Source organism: Balaenoptera ricei, chromosome 19 (genome assembly GCF_028023285.1).
Source record: "Balaenoptera ricei isolate mBalRic1 chromosome 19, mBalRic1.hap2, whole genome shotgun sequence".
Lineage (NCBI taxonomy): Eukaryota > Metazoa > Chordata > Mammalia > Artiodactyla > Balaenopteridae > Balaenoptera > Balaenoptera ricei.
In genome coordinates, this window is record NC_082657.1 from 52029205 (window position 1) to 52043256 (window position 14052).

Here is a 14052-nt window from a genome sequence, read left to right on the forward strand (position 1 = left end):
CCTCTACTTTTTTCTTTTGTATTTTGATAAACACTGAAGAAGCTGGAGCTGTTAAACTTTATCTTGGGGAAAACCTCAGAACTGGTTTATTTGGTGCTGTGGAACCTCTTACTGCTTTCAAAACACAATTAGTAATCAAGTGTTTTGTATAATTGTTTTCAGTTTTCATTTCGACAAACAAGCACTGTAATTACAGCTATTAGAATAAAATCTCTTAACTAAAAAAATAAAAAAAGTAAAATAAAAAAGACAGGGGACTTCCCTGGTGGTCCAGTGGCTAAGACTGTGCTTCCAACACAGGGGCCCAGGGTTCGATCCGTGGTCAGGGAATTAGGTCCCACATGTCACAGCTAAGAGTTCGCATGCCACAACTAAAAAAGGTACCACATGCTGCAACTAAAGATTCTGCATGCTGCAACTAAAGATCCCACATGCCAGAAGGAAGATCCTGCACGTGGCAATGAAAATGCCGTGTGCCCAACTAAGACCCAGTGCTGCCAAGTAAATAAATAAATATTTTAAGAAATATTAAAAAATAGTTAAAAAAAGAAAAGCAACAAACAAACAAACCAAAAAACAAAAGATACGTGTTGGGAGAATGAGAAGAAGAGGGAACTTTTGTGCACTACTGCTGGGAATGTTAAGTTGGTGCAGCCACTGTGGAAAACAGTATGCAGTTTCTTAAAATAAAGTAGAACTACCCTATGATCCAGCAATACCACCCTGGGTATATGTTAAAAGGAAATTAAATCAGTATTTCGAATAGAGATCTTTACTCTTATGTTCATTGTAGCAATGTTCACGATAGCCAAGACATGGAAGCAACCTAAATGCCATCAAAAGATGTATGGCTAAAGAAAATATGGCAAACACATAAAATGAAATGTTATTCAAGCTTAAAAAAGAAGGAAATCCTGCCATTTGTGACAATATGGATGAACCTGGAAGGCATTATGCTAAGTGAAATAAGCCAGACAGCAGGAAAAATACTGCGTGATACCACTTACAAGAGGAAAGTAAATCATAGAAGCAGTGAGTTGGAACTGTGGTCGCTAGGGACTGGGGTTGGGGAAAATGGGGAGGTATTAGTCAAAGGGTACAAAATTTCAGTTATACGAGGTGAATAAGTCCTAGATATCTACTGTATAGCATAGTGCCTATAGTTAATAACACTGTATTATATACTTAAAAATTTGGTAAGAGGATAGATCTTATGTTAAATGTTCTTATCCCAAAAAAATGATAAGTAAAGAGGGTGTGAGGAAACTTTTGGAGGTGATGGATAGGTTTATGGCATAGATTGTGGTGATGGTTTCATGGGTGTATACTTATCTCCAAACTCATCAAGTCATGTGCATTAAATACGTACAGCTTTTTGTATGTCAATCATACCTCAATAAAGTGGTTTAAAAATGTGTTTATCTTGCAATCTGCTTTGCAGCATCACGAGATCTACCACCTGTGGAAGTATTTCAAGTGCTCTGGCTTCTGGTAAGTTAAACTCTGATATGTATACTAATTCAGGGACTGAAAACAGTAATAACTACATGTTGATTCACATACATGAATACATGGTTATATAGAGAGGACATTGTTAGACGCGGTCAGTTATTTGGTTAGTTCCTCACCTCCAGGAGGTTCCAATCTATAAGAGACTAATGCGAGCTATAACCTGGGTGAGTCACAAGTGGAGTTGGGGGCTGTTAAATTTTGCTGCAAATGAATCCTAGGATATATCTTCATTCTTTTGCAAACGCATCAAAACCAAAATTGTACAGGACAAAATTTAGCAGGCAAGGAAGACTTTATTCAAGGCTGTTGCAAAGAGGAGAAAGGCCAGAACTAAAGCCTGAACTTAACTCTGCTGAAACAAAGGGTGGGTGAGTTTTGAATAGCTGGGGAATGAGGGAATCATAGGCTGTCTCTATTTGCTAATGGGTCTTTCCCAAAGGAAAAGTAAACTTTCTCTTCTCTTCATGACAGAAGGTAGTTTTACAACTTGGAGCAAAGTGCTTATGGAAGTTGGGCTCCTACCCTACCACAGAAACTGGGAGATTGGGGGGCTTGATGTTAGTGTTTCAAAGTGATGGCTCCCAGCTCCTGGAGGAAGATATTCCTTGAAGGAACAAGGAGTTAGAGGCTTTTAAAAGGATTTACATATCAAATGGGCAGAGAAAGAATTTATGTTTTCTAAAGAAAATCCTCTGAGGAAAGGGAGGTCAGGGTCTATAGTCTGGAAGAAGCCTGACTAAAGTTTCTTCAAGCTGGACCTCTTGGTCATCTGCATGCTTGAATGTTTTATGTAAACCACACTGTGGCCACATTTTATGTTAATTCAATGATAAGATGATAACAAAACAGCACTTGATAGAACTTTACGGTTTTCAGAGCCTTTTCTCATATGCCATTTCTTTTTATTTTCACAGCCACCCCATGAATAGTATATAATTGTTATATCCAATTTCTGTATGAGAAACTTGGTTCTCAGCAATATTAAATGAATTAACAGAATCATGTAGCTGGCGAATGGTAGAAGAGGTGTTTTAAGGCATCTGACTCCTGTGCCCTTTCCAACCCAATACTTCTTATTTAAGGGAAATCTGTGATAAAATCTGTGTTCTTCTGAAAAACAAAGGAAGCAGTTGGTCTAACATTATATATTTTTTTAAATTCAAGATTTCTGGGACTTCCCTGGTGGCGCAGTGGTTAAGAATCTGCCTGCCAATGCAGGGGACACAGATTCGACCCCTGGTCCAGGAAGATCCCACATGCCGTGGAGCAACTAAGCCTGTGCACCACAACGACTGAAGCCCGTGTGCCTAGAGCCCATGCTCCGCAACAAGAGAAGCCACCGCAATGAGAAGCCCGTGCACCACAACGAAGAGTAGCCCCCGGAAGAGTAGCTCCTGCTCGTCACAACTAGAGAAAGCCAGAAAGCCTGCGTGCAGCAATGAAGACCCAACGAGCCAAAAATTAAATAAAATTAAAAAAAATTCAAGATTCCTGTGTTTTATTTCTTTAAATTGTATTAATATAATAGAGAAGCAAAATAGAGAACGTTGTAAGATAAGTAGAGAGTCATGTCAATTCTCTATTAAAAATTAGTTTAATCTGTAAGAGTATTATTTAGAAAAGGTAACTAATGAAAACCAATTTTTACTTGCCATAAATATCTATAGCTCAATGATTTCTTATGCTCACTAAACATGTTTCCTAGAGGTTTTGAAGTTTCTGTCCTAAAAATATTTTATGGGATAGGCCCTAAAATTTTGGCACAAACAAAGGAAGATGGAGTCGTTTAGTTCAGGTGTGAGTTTTAATTTCATGAGCTATTTAACAGCTTCCAAATGGAATTTCTCAGTGGATAGAATCAAATACAAAGGTTTTCTTTGTCATGGTTTCAACTTAATTTGAATATGATTTGGATGACGGAGAGAAGGCCTTGTCTAAACAGTACTCCCTAGACCCTCTTGATGCATTTGCATCAGTTTTCTAAGTGTCTCCTTGTTCACGGGCAGTGCCAGGTCCCTCCCTATACAATGCAGTCATGGCCTCCACTGCCCTCCTCCCCTTTCTGTGTTGAGCATATTCTCCCTTGAGATTTTCTACTAGTCCTTTATGCCTACTCCTCCTCATTCTTCTCTTTTGAAATTTATTGCAGTTTAGATTTCCTTCCATGGTAATGGGTTATCTTTTATGACTGTGCAGATAAGTGCTTTCACGTGGAGAAACCCTTCAACATTCCTGTTGGTCTCCAGATAATAGCTTAGAAGCGCTATTCCTGGAGGTTCTTAACTATGTCAATAGTGCAGGACACCTTGTCATCTATTTTACAGGGTCTGATGGTGTTTTCAGTTCCTACAATACAGGTTTGGAATGTTATTGAGGCAAACAGCTCTGCAAGCTTTACAATTGGGTACAGAAGAGGATGGCGTCTATCATTACAAAGGTTGGTTGAAAAGGGAGGATGGGGCAGGTTCATTATGTGCAGTATTCTGGTTTCATTATGAGGATAAACATTTGGAGCTGAAAGGTATCATCTAGTGGCTCCACTGCAGTGGTGCTCAGCTGGGGGTGATTTCTCTCTCCCTCTGGGACACTTGGCAATGTCTTGAGTCACAACTGAAGGGGTCATATTACTGGCATCTAATAGGTAGAAGCCAGGGATGCTGGAAAACATCCCACCATGCACAAGAAACCCACCCCCCCAACAGAGAGTTATCCAGTCCAAAGTATCAAGTTCCAAGGTTTAGAAACCTTACATATCAGCTCTATTTTAATACTACTATTTTATTATGCTATTATAAGTAGTACTCTTCATAGTACTTTTCAGTATCTAATATTTTTCTCAATTATTTATTTTTCCTGGTGTGTTTCTCCATCTTGCCTGTGTTGGCCACCCCCATTTCTTCATCCCACTGACCAGTGCTCAGTAAGATTTTCCTTATCAGATAAAGTACTTATCTCTGTTTCATTAAGGTTTGGTTCACAGGTTTTGTCTTGTTCTTTTGTTTGGAACATATTCTTTTGTTTCTTCATTTTGCTTGACTCTCTGTTGGTTTCTATGCATTAGATCAAGCAGCCAGACTTAAAGGAGTGGCCTCCTGCAGGAGATGAGCCTGACCGTTCAATCCTGCCTCACTCCTGTTGTCTCTCAAACCTCAGTGATTGTCCAAACAGCCTATTTTATTTTTAATGTCTCCTAGTAGATAAGGGTTTGCCAAGACCAGTCTGTGTTACAAACCAGGGGAATCTCAGTCTGCACCTAGATTCAGGCTGATTGGAAGCCAGACCCTCAGGCAGTAGATTTTAAAATATGCAAATATAAACAGTGCTGTGGGGCTGAAAGCATAGGCCCCACGGCCACCAGAGCCAGGTGATGTAGAGGTGTCCCCTGGAGGCAGCCTCAAAAATCAGGGCATGCTTTGCGATGACCTAGAGGGGTGCGATAGGGCGGGTGGGAGGGAGGCTCCAGAGGGAGGGCATATGGGGATATATGTATGCATATGGCTGATTCACTTTGTTGTGCAACAGAAACTAACACAGTATTGTGAAGCAATTATACTCCAATAAAGATCTTAAAAACAAAACAGAAGAAAACCCAGGGCAGCAGATGTAAAACTGGTACACCAATCCAGAGTATGAAAATATTAAATGAAAAATTTCAGACATAATTCATAAATTTTAAATTGCACGCCTTTCTGAGTAGCATGATGAAATCTCATGCCCTCCTGCTCTGTCCCACCTGTTATTTACCTAGTAGCCCTCTTGGTTATCAAATCGACTGTTACTGTGTTACTGAACCACATTTGGGTCCGCTAGCCCATGCACAGTAAAGCCAATCTACTGATACCGGGTTATGGTGAAGGAAAGTGCCCTGTTTACTGTAAAGCACCAGACAAGGAGTCCAGGACAGCTAATGTTCGAAAACACCTGAACTCCCTGATGGGTTTCAGGGACGCATTTTTAAAGGCAAGGTGAAGGAGGGGACACCCAGGGTATGTGATCAGCTCGGGCACAATTCTCTGAAAGGTTGATGGTGAGGTAAGAAGGTGATGTCACAGGGGTTAACGTTGTCAATCCCGAGGCTCCAGTAGGTCTGGGGGCTACGTGCTCATCATGGTCATCAAGCAGTTAACCTCTTCCACTTGGTAGTGGTTTTAGCATCTGTAAAACAACTCAGGAAACGTGCATCTGATACTGTTATTAGGTACTTCACAGAGGAGCCAAAGCAGAGGACTTGGGGGGGAGGGGTCTTTCCCGGAAGGCCCCGTAGGTCCTGCTTGGTTACCACAGCATCACAGTGCTTGTGTTCAGGAAAACCTTATTTTACTTATCAATGGCCCCAAAGCGCACGAGTAGAGATGCTGGCAATTCGGATATGCCAAAGAGAAGCCATAAAGTGCTTCCTTTAAGTGAAAAGGTGAAAGCTCTTGACTTAATAAAGGAAAAACTAAGTGCTGAGGTTGCTAAGATCTAGTAAGAACAAATGTTCTGTCTACGAAATTGTGAAGGAAAAAGAAATTTGTGCTAGTTTTGCTGTCACACGTCAAACTGCAAAAGATACAGCCACAGTGTGTAAGTGCTTAGTTAAAAGACAGAAAAGGTATTAAATTTGTACAACAAAATATTTAGAGAGACCACATTTATATAACTTTTATTATGGTATATTGTTATAACTGTTGTATTTTATTATTAGTTACTGTTGTTAACCTCTTACTGTAACTAATTTATAAGTTAAACTTTATCAGAGGTACATATGTATAGGAAAAACTTTATATACAGTGTCTAGAACTATCCTTGATTTCAGGCATCCACTGGCGGGGGGAGGTCTTAAAACAGGGGTCCCCAACCCCCGGGCTGTGATACAGGTCCACAGCCTATTAGGAACTGGGCCGCACAGCAGGTGAGCAACGGGTGAGTGGGTGAAGCTTTATCTGCCGCTCTCCAGGGCTCCCCATTGCTGGCATTACTGCCTGAACGATTCCTCCCCACGAATCCGTGGAAAAATTGTTTTCCACAAAACCAGTCCCTGGTGCCAAGAAGGTTGGGGACTGCTGTCTTAAAACATATCCTCCACAAATAAGGGGAATCTACTTATTTCCTTAGATAGCTAATATTTTTTCATGCTCTGTAATGGAATTCATTTTAAACTGCACTTGCAAATTTTTTGGTGTTGGTGTATGAAAATACAATTTTTGTCTATTGATCTATCCAGAGACCTACCTAGCTAAAATAATTTACTAATTCTATTAGTTTGTATGTAGATTCTTTTGACTATTTTTAAATATTCTCGTAAACTGCAAATAATAAAAGTTTTACTTCAAAAAAAAAAAAAAAACCCAAACAAACGGGGCATCAGATGTAAAGCTGGGGCACCTGACATAAAACCAGGCACCTGATGTAAAACCATGACACCTGACGTGTTACTGGTGTAAACCTGTGACCTGCCGTAAAACTGGGGCACTTGATGTAAACCCCAGGGGCACCTGACGTAAGCCTGGTACCTCACGTAAGCCCGGTGCCTCACGTAAAGCCGGCGCCTGACGTAAAACCGGGCGCCTGACGTAAGCTCTGCACCTGACGTAAAACCGGGCACCTGACGTAAACCCGGTGCCTGACGTAAAGCTGGCATCTGAGGTAAAACCGGGTACCTGGTATAAAACCCGGCACCAGTCGTAAAACTGGGGCACTTGACGTAAATCCAGGGCACCCGACGAAAAGCAGCGGCAACAGATGTAAAGCGGGGGGACCAGACGTAAAACCCAGCACCTGTGTCAAACCGGGCACCTGATGTAAAGCTGGGCACCAGACTCCCCGGGCGCCTGACATAAAACTGGGGCACTTGATGTAAACCCCAGGGGCACCTGACGTAAAACTGGTGCCTCATGTAAGCCCGGTGCCTCACGTAAAACCGGCGCCTGACGTAAAACCGGGCGCCTGACGTAAAACTGGCGCCTGACGTAAGCCCGGGCGTCTGGCATAAGCCCTACGCCTGACGTAAGCTCTGCGCCTGACGTAAAACCGGGCGCCTGACGTAAACCTGGCATCTGAGGTAAAACCCGGCACCAGTCGTAAAACTGGGGCACTTGATGTAAACCCCAGGGGCACCTGACGTAAAACCGGTGCCTCACGTAAAGCCGGCGCCTGACGTAAAACCGGGTACCTGGTTTAAAACCCGACACCAGTCGTAAAACTGGGGCACCTGACGTAAATCCTGGGCACCTGACGAAAAGCAGGGGCAACAGATGTAAAGCAGGGGGACCAGATGTAAAACCCAGCACCTTGTGTCAAACCGGACACCTGATGTAAACCTGGGCACCAGACTTCCCCAGGCGCCTGACATAATGCTGGGGCACCAGAGGTAAAACCAGGCGTCTGACATAAAACTGGGGCACTTGACGTAAAACCGGGTACCTGACACGTGTGAAAACTCCCTCCTGGGAGATCCTGGCCCTGGAAGGAGGGCACAGAGATCCTGCCTGCCAGCCTCCTTCGGAGAGAACACCAGCAGGCTCCCAAATGTGTTAAATCAGAGGCCTGCCCCTCAGGCCGATGCTTCAGGACCGGCAAACAGCTTCTCCCCCAGCCGCTGGGGCATCCCTGCAGGCGGCTTCCACGCTGGACCCAGGGCTGGTGAGTCTGAGCGCGGGCCTTCCACAGCTGCCTCTCGGACGGCTGTAGTGCAGGTATCGTGAAGTGACTGGTTTTCAAAGCTAGGGGTTTTGGGGCTCATGTCTCAGGTGCAGGTCTTAAAGGTTGGGGGTGTCCCATGTGGGGTTCAGAGTCTTCACTCCTCAGGGAGAAGCTCAGGGTTTGAGCTCCGTCCTGCCTGTGAGTTGCCGCTCAGGGGTGATGCCATCCGTGTCTGGCCTCTCCTACCCGCTCCTTCTCTCCTTCGCCTGAGGCGTAGGCGCTGCTCAGCCAGTTTTCAGGTTTTTCTTTTTTTTTTCAAGAGGAAATTGTTCCATCATGTAGCTGCAAGTTTGGTGTGTAGGTCACCGTCTAGGACTGGAATCTCCTTAGTAAGATTTTCTTGAACGTTCTGTGTTCCACTGTGGTTATTTCTTTTAATAGGAAACTGCAGCCAAAAGTGGGCCAAAAGATTGTAGTGCAGCACAGGGGCATTGGTATCAAGATATTGGCATCTTGATTTACAAGCCAGCGTCCCATCCTGCTGGTGTTTTGAATCACTTTAAGGAGGACAGTTTCGTCTACTGGTTTGTGTTTAAACACAGAGATGAAGAGAAACAGGCATCTTCTCTTCTGTATCCCTAATGTTTCAAGAGAACCTTATATTTCTTAGATTTTCCTGATAGCATTAAATTAGATGCCTGGTACAAGAGAACTATGCCTGATTCTCCAGTTTATTTCTCTGGAACACGTCACGTCCTCTTAGTGGTGATAAAAAAAAAATAACTTAAGGAAAAGACTTCGTAGCAACCATAGAGTATGTAAATATTTATTCTCAGAGAGTCTAGATAAATTGCTGTAAGAAATGGTTTATATATATCTCACAATTTGGTTTGTCTTTTTCACTTTAATTAGGCATCATCTCTTGCTAATAAGCCTCAGCTTGACTTAAGACTTTCGGTGACCCCCTACTTCATAGTGAATTCCTGGAATTTCGCTAATGTCCGTCTTGATTATCACTCCTAGGAAACCTGGTTTTGTTTTTTCTTCTCCTGTGGTGTATGTAATCAGAAGGGGTTAGTAGCAATTGGCTATCTCTTTTGGAATCAGTCAGTTAGATACAACTTAATACTTTCTAAAAACAGAGCAGAAATATTGTACCATGGGCTGCAACCACCGTTTTGGATAAAATCTTTCTGTTTTAATTTGCACATATTTTATATTACATTTGCTCAGTGTTTTGTGACTTTAAGGCATTTTCATTCTTAATCTTTACAGCACCGTTTTTAGGTATGTAGGGAAATGTATTCCTAATCCAGTATGGTTTCTTCTGCATCATACAAATTTATCTCTGAATAGCCCCAACAAGACTGTAAGCTTTTGTAAGGCTGGAAGCACATTTTATACTTATTTGTATCACATCGGTGCCCTTAATAGGAAAAAGTAAATGTGTTTTTGTTGATTTATCCATTGTAAAAAATTAATGCAGGGGAACTCGAAATACCTAGAAGGCATGCCAGATTTGGCAAACTCTTTTAGGATTAAGCAACTTCTAAATTTTAAGGACCCCAATCAATCAATTCTCAATGTGTGTTTAAAGATGTGAAATCCAGAGAGTTGTTATGAAATACAAGTCTCTCCATGCCTGGTTAAAATTCAGCTTTATTTCATTTCGTGAAAACTGGTCTGTTCCTTATAATGTTGAAGGTAAAATTATAGAGAAATCATCTTGTTATTTACAAATGTAAAGGAATGCAAGAATTGGCTGTCAGCTAGACTCTCCAGGAATTGCTTTATTACTACTTTTAAAATTTTATAAAAATACATAAACGTATGAAGAGACAGTCCATCTGGAAATAACAAGCAAAGTAACAATGCTGTTAGTTTTTTCATTACTATCCAGCATTTTTGAATAGATAACATTTTTAGCCACTTAAAATATTTCATTTACCATGTTTGGGAGTCAGCACAATGTTGAAGGTCATTGGAATAAGGTGACATGGATCTGAATCCTGATTGTGTTATTGAGCATTTGTCCCAGTCACTGCAATGAGTGATTATTACACCTGTTTCACATGATATTTATACAAATTAATTGAGATGATATCATTGCACTTTGTCAATTGAAAGGCATTGCAAAATGTTAGCTATTATTTGTTGGAAGTTTAGGGAATGGTCAACAAAGTTTTGCGTAACAAATAACCCCAAAACTTAGTGGTTTGGAAAAAACCACCATTTTATTTGCTCGTATTTTTGTGGCTCAGGAATTTGGAAATGGCTTGACGAGCCATTGTTTGGGGTCTGTTGTGCTGCTGTGATCAGATGTTGGTTGTGGCTCCAGTCATCTAAAGGTTTGGCTGGCAGGACATCCAAGATGGCTCATTCACATGACTGGGAGTTGAAGCTGGTGGTTAGCTGGAACCATAGCTGGTACGGTGAGTAAAAGCTTCATTCCTCACCTTCTCCAGCATGGTGGTCTCAGGGCAGCTACTTATTATATGAAGCCTGTGTTCCCCTAGAGTGAGTGTTGCAAGAGAACCAGTTGGAAGCTGCATTGCCTTTCCTTGCCTAGCTTTGGAAGTCATGCAGCATCACTTCCCCTGCATCTCATTGGTTACAAGCAAGTCACTAATATTTAAGGAGGGGGGGATATACGCCCATCTCTCTATGGGAGGAATAGCAGTGATATTGTAGACATGTTTTAAAACATTTCTTGTCATTAGAAAATTCAGGGTAGAGAGAGAAATTAAAGGGGCATATTCTGGAAAATGAATTAGACCACATATTTACAAATCCTTTTTTTAAAAAATAAATTTATTTTTAAATTTTTGGCTGCATTGGGTCTTCGTTGCTGTGTGCAGGCTTTCTCTAGTTGCGGCAAGCGGGGGCTATTCTCCGTTGTGGTGTGAGGGCTTCTCATTGCAGTGGCTTCTCTTGCTGCGGAGCACGGGCTCTAGACGTGTGGGCTTCAGTAGTTGTGCACGTGGGCTCAGTAGTTGTGGCTCATGGACTCTAGAGCGCAGGCTCAGTAGTTGTGGCGCATGGGCTTAGTTGCTCTGAGGCATGTGGGATCTTCCCGGACCAGGGCTCGAACCTGTGTCCCCTGCCCTGGCAGGTGGATTCTTAACCACTGCGCCACCAGGGAAGTCCCTACAAATCCATTTAAGAATATTTTCCTTTTCCTAAGTATATTTTGTACCAACATCATTATTTTGGTGGTTTGGTGGTAATTGGAGGCAGGTGGTTTCCCAATTTTTACAGAGGTGCATCAGGCTGTTTATGAAATTTCTCTATGTTCTGTTACATGAGGAGAAGACCTGTCCCTCAATATCTTCTTTATCACTTAAGAGGATGCACAGTATCTTCCTCTACATGTCATTTGATTCATTTATTTTAACTGGTGGCTTTGCTATCTTCAGGAATCCTCTAATCAATAGGCAAATATTTCTAACCTTTCAACAGTTTAATAACCTTATGGCTTGATGCTATTATTAGCGTGTATTCCTTTCAGAGGCCAATTATCCCAGCAGATGATTAGGTTTTATCTAAGGCATCCCAGGTGGGGATTTTCCCAGCCTGCTTTGTGGCGATCCCCTAGGTACCTCACAATCACATCTTCTCTGTCTGGCGCTTCTGTAAGCTACCGTCAGGTGCAGCTTACTCTTCCAGAGAAGGATTAGCTTATTTGCATCCATATGTGCTTTGTCATGTAGAAGGATTGGCAGGGAAAATTGCTGGTGGTACAATTTCTTGCCCCAAGGTGAGGCCAAATCTCTCACTGTGAAGGCCAGTGGACGTATTTTGAGTACTGACTGCCAAAGAGAGGGCTCTGCTGTTGCATTGTTCTCAGCAAAAAGCACGTCTTATCTGTAAGAGCCTCAGAACTTCCAGAATTGGGTTAAGGAAGTTGAAAGAAGTAATGGTTCTTGGGAGAAACATGTGTGTTTCATAGAAGACCCAGGTGAATACAGCTAGCATGTCTTCCAGTGACATGCATCTGGGGAATGATGTTTTTGTGATTGTTGTTGTTATGGTCGTTGCATTAAATTCATATACTTTAGTCAGCCCCTTTGTTAGAGCTTTACTGACACTTGAGAGCCCCTCCCACTGGGACCCATGTGGTAGGAGGTTCTCATGGCATCTCAGAAGCCACACATCTACTGCCGTGAGCTGGCTGGGAAAATTTCTACAATATCTGGCCAGAAGGGAGAGATTTCAGAATGTGGATGCTATCACAAAGCAATGTATGGTGTTGGTTACCTTATATTAATTACCAAAATGTTCGTAATGACCAATCTCTAACGTCACATACTACGGCGAAAAGTTGGTTCCTGTGGCAGAAAGGGTTCAGGCATAAGGCAGTATCTGGTTTGATTTCAAATTTGTCTAGTTTCTGCATGTGGGACCTAGGACAACTCATGCAATAGCTCTAAGACTTGGTGTCCCCAACTGTTAATTGGAGATGATATTAATAATTTGAGGGACCACTGTCAACATTTAATGAAGTGCAGTGCTCAGTGGTCTAATGAATGCTGGTAAATCAACCAACCATATGATCACATGGTCCCAGATTGTGTCAGATGATGAAGTGTGGTTGGAAATGACCAGTATTATTTGACTCAGTAGAAATATTAATTTTCAATTAAATCATTGTTGCTTGGACTAAATAAAGTTACCTGTTTCATGTTTTAAACATAAAAGTAACTGATCTGAGAGTAATTTGTGTTCCTTATTGGATTAGTCAGGAGTTGGTTAGCAGAAAGGAAATTATTCTAGGTATTTCAGACTGGAAGGGAATTAATACAGGGGATTAGGAGGTTTTAAAATGAATGGAAGTGTTGGTGGAGAAAATATTTTTAGTAAGTTCAGGAATTTCAAGATACCTCTGCCAATGCATCCATTTGCCTTCATCCCTGAAGTTGGTGATATGTAGGAGAATATTCTGAAAGGTTTGATAAGCTGTCACATCTGCCTTTTGCTGAAACCCTCACTCTGCCCACCATAGCTTCACGAAAATTATTGGCTGTTTCTTGTTCACCTTCCAAATTTCTATGGAATGCCGCTTGCTTTGGTTCAAAGGACAAAGAAGTTGGTAAACATTGTTTGGAAAAATTTTGTATGTGGATCATTATCTGTTTGAAAATGACTTTGTAAGCTTGAACATGCTGTATTATGGATGTTTTTCTAAAACAACAGCCCTTTGTACCGTGAGGTTCAGCCTTTAGAATAATTCAACAGGGAAATAGTAAAATGATTAAAAAGAATACATAGGTGGATGCAAAATCACTTTTAATTACATACTCTCCAAATTACTGCTTTGTAGTTCACGGTGGCTACCATCCAAAGCTTTGTTTTGGGTGGGGTTGCTGAGGGAGCACGATGTGATCACAAGGCCAAGTTGCTGATCTCTTCTGAAGGGGGGATTCTCCAGATCTATAGTTGCGGGGCTTCACTTTTATAGAAAAGTAGTTGGATAATCAGCTTTGAGCTAATTACACAAATCCAGAAGGCATGTGAACTACTTCTCAATCCATGTTGATAGTTTGATTAATTCACAGTGTGGTGCATTTAATCTGTAATAGAGTGAGAACATCCATTAAAAAAATTCTACCACTTAGGAAGTGCTCATTTTTCCACTTAGGAAGTGCTCTCTGTATATGGGGAACCAGGGGGGCAAGGTATAGAATGGATGGATATTCTCCTTGCGTTGACTTCATGGTAGGTCAGTGCCCCTAACCCCTGTGTTATTCAAGGGTCAACTGTATATTGTCTGTAGATTCTCACGTTATTAAAGAAAATAAGTTTGAAACAATACTATAGCATATATATAGCTTTCATTTGAGAGTTTATCGGGCAGTTACTGTATTTTTTAAGGTAATCTGTATTTTAAATATGACAGATTTTGGGTTCATGCGAACT

General features: G+C 41.6%; 1 long non-coding RNA gene across 1 annotated transcript; it reads left to right on the plus strand.

The window, feature by feature from the left end:
- The first annotated feature begins 797 nt into the window (after nt 1-797).
- Nucleotides 798-2998, plus strand: LOC132353526 (uncharacterized). The gene is made up of 3 exons (XR_009499043.1): nt 798-1032; nt 1442-1491; nt 2677-2998. It is a non-coding gene; the product is annotated as an uncharacterized LOC132353526 (long non-coding RNA).
- The last annotated feature ends 11054 nt before the right edge of the window (nt 2999-14052 follow it).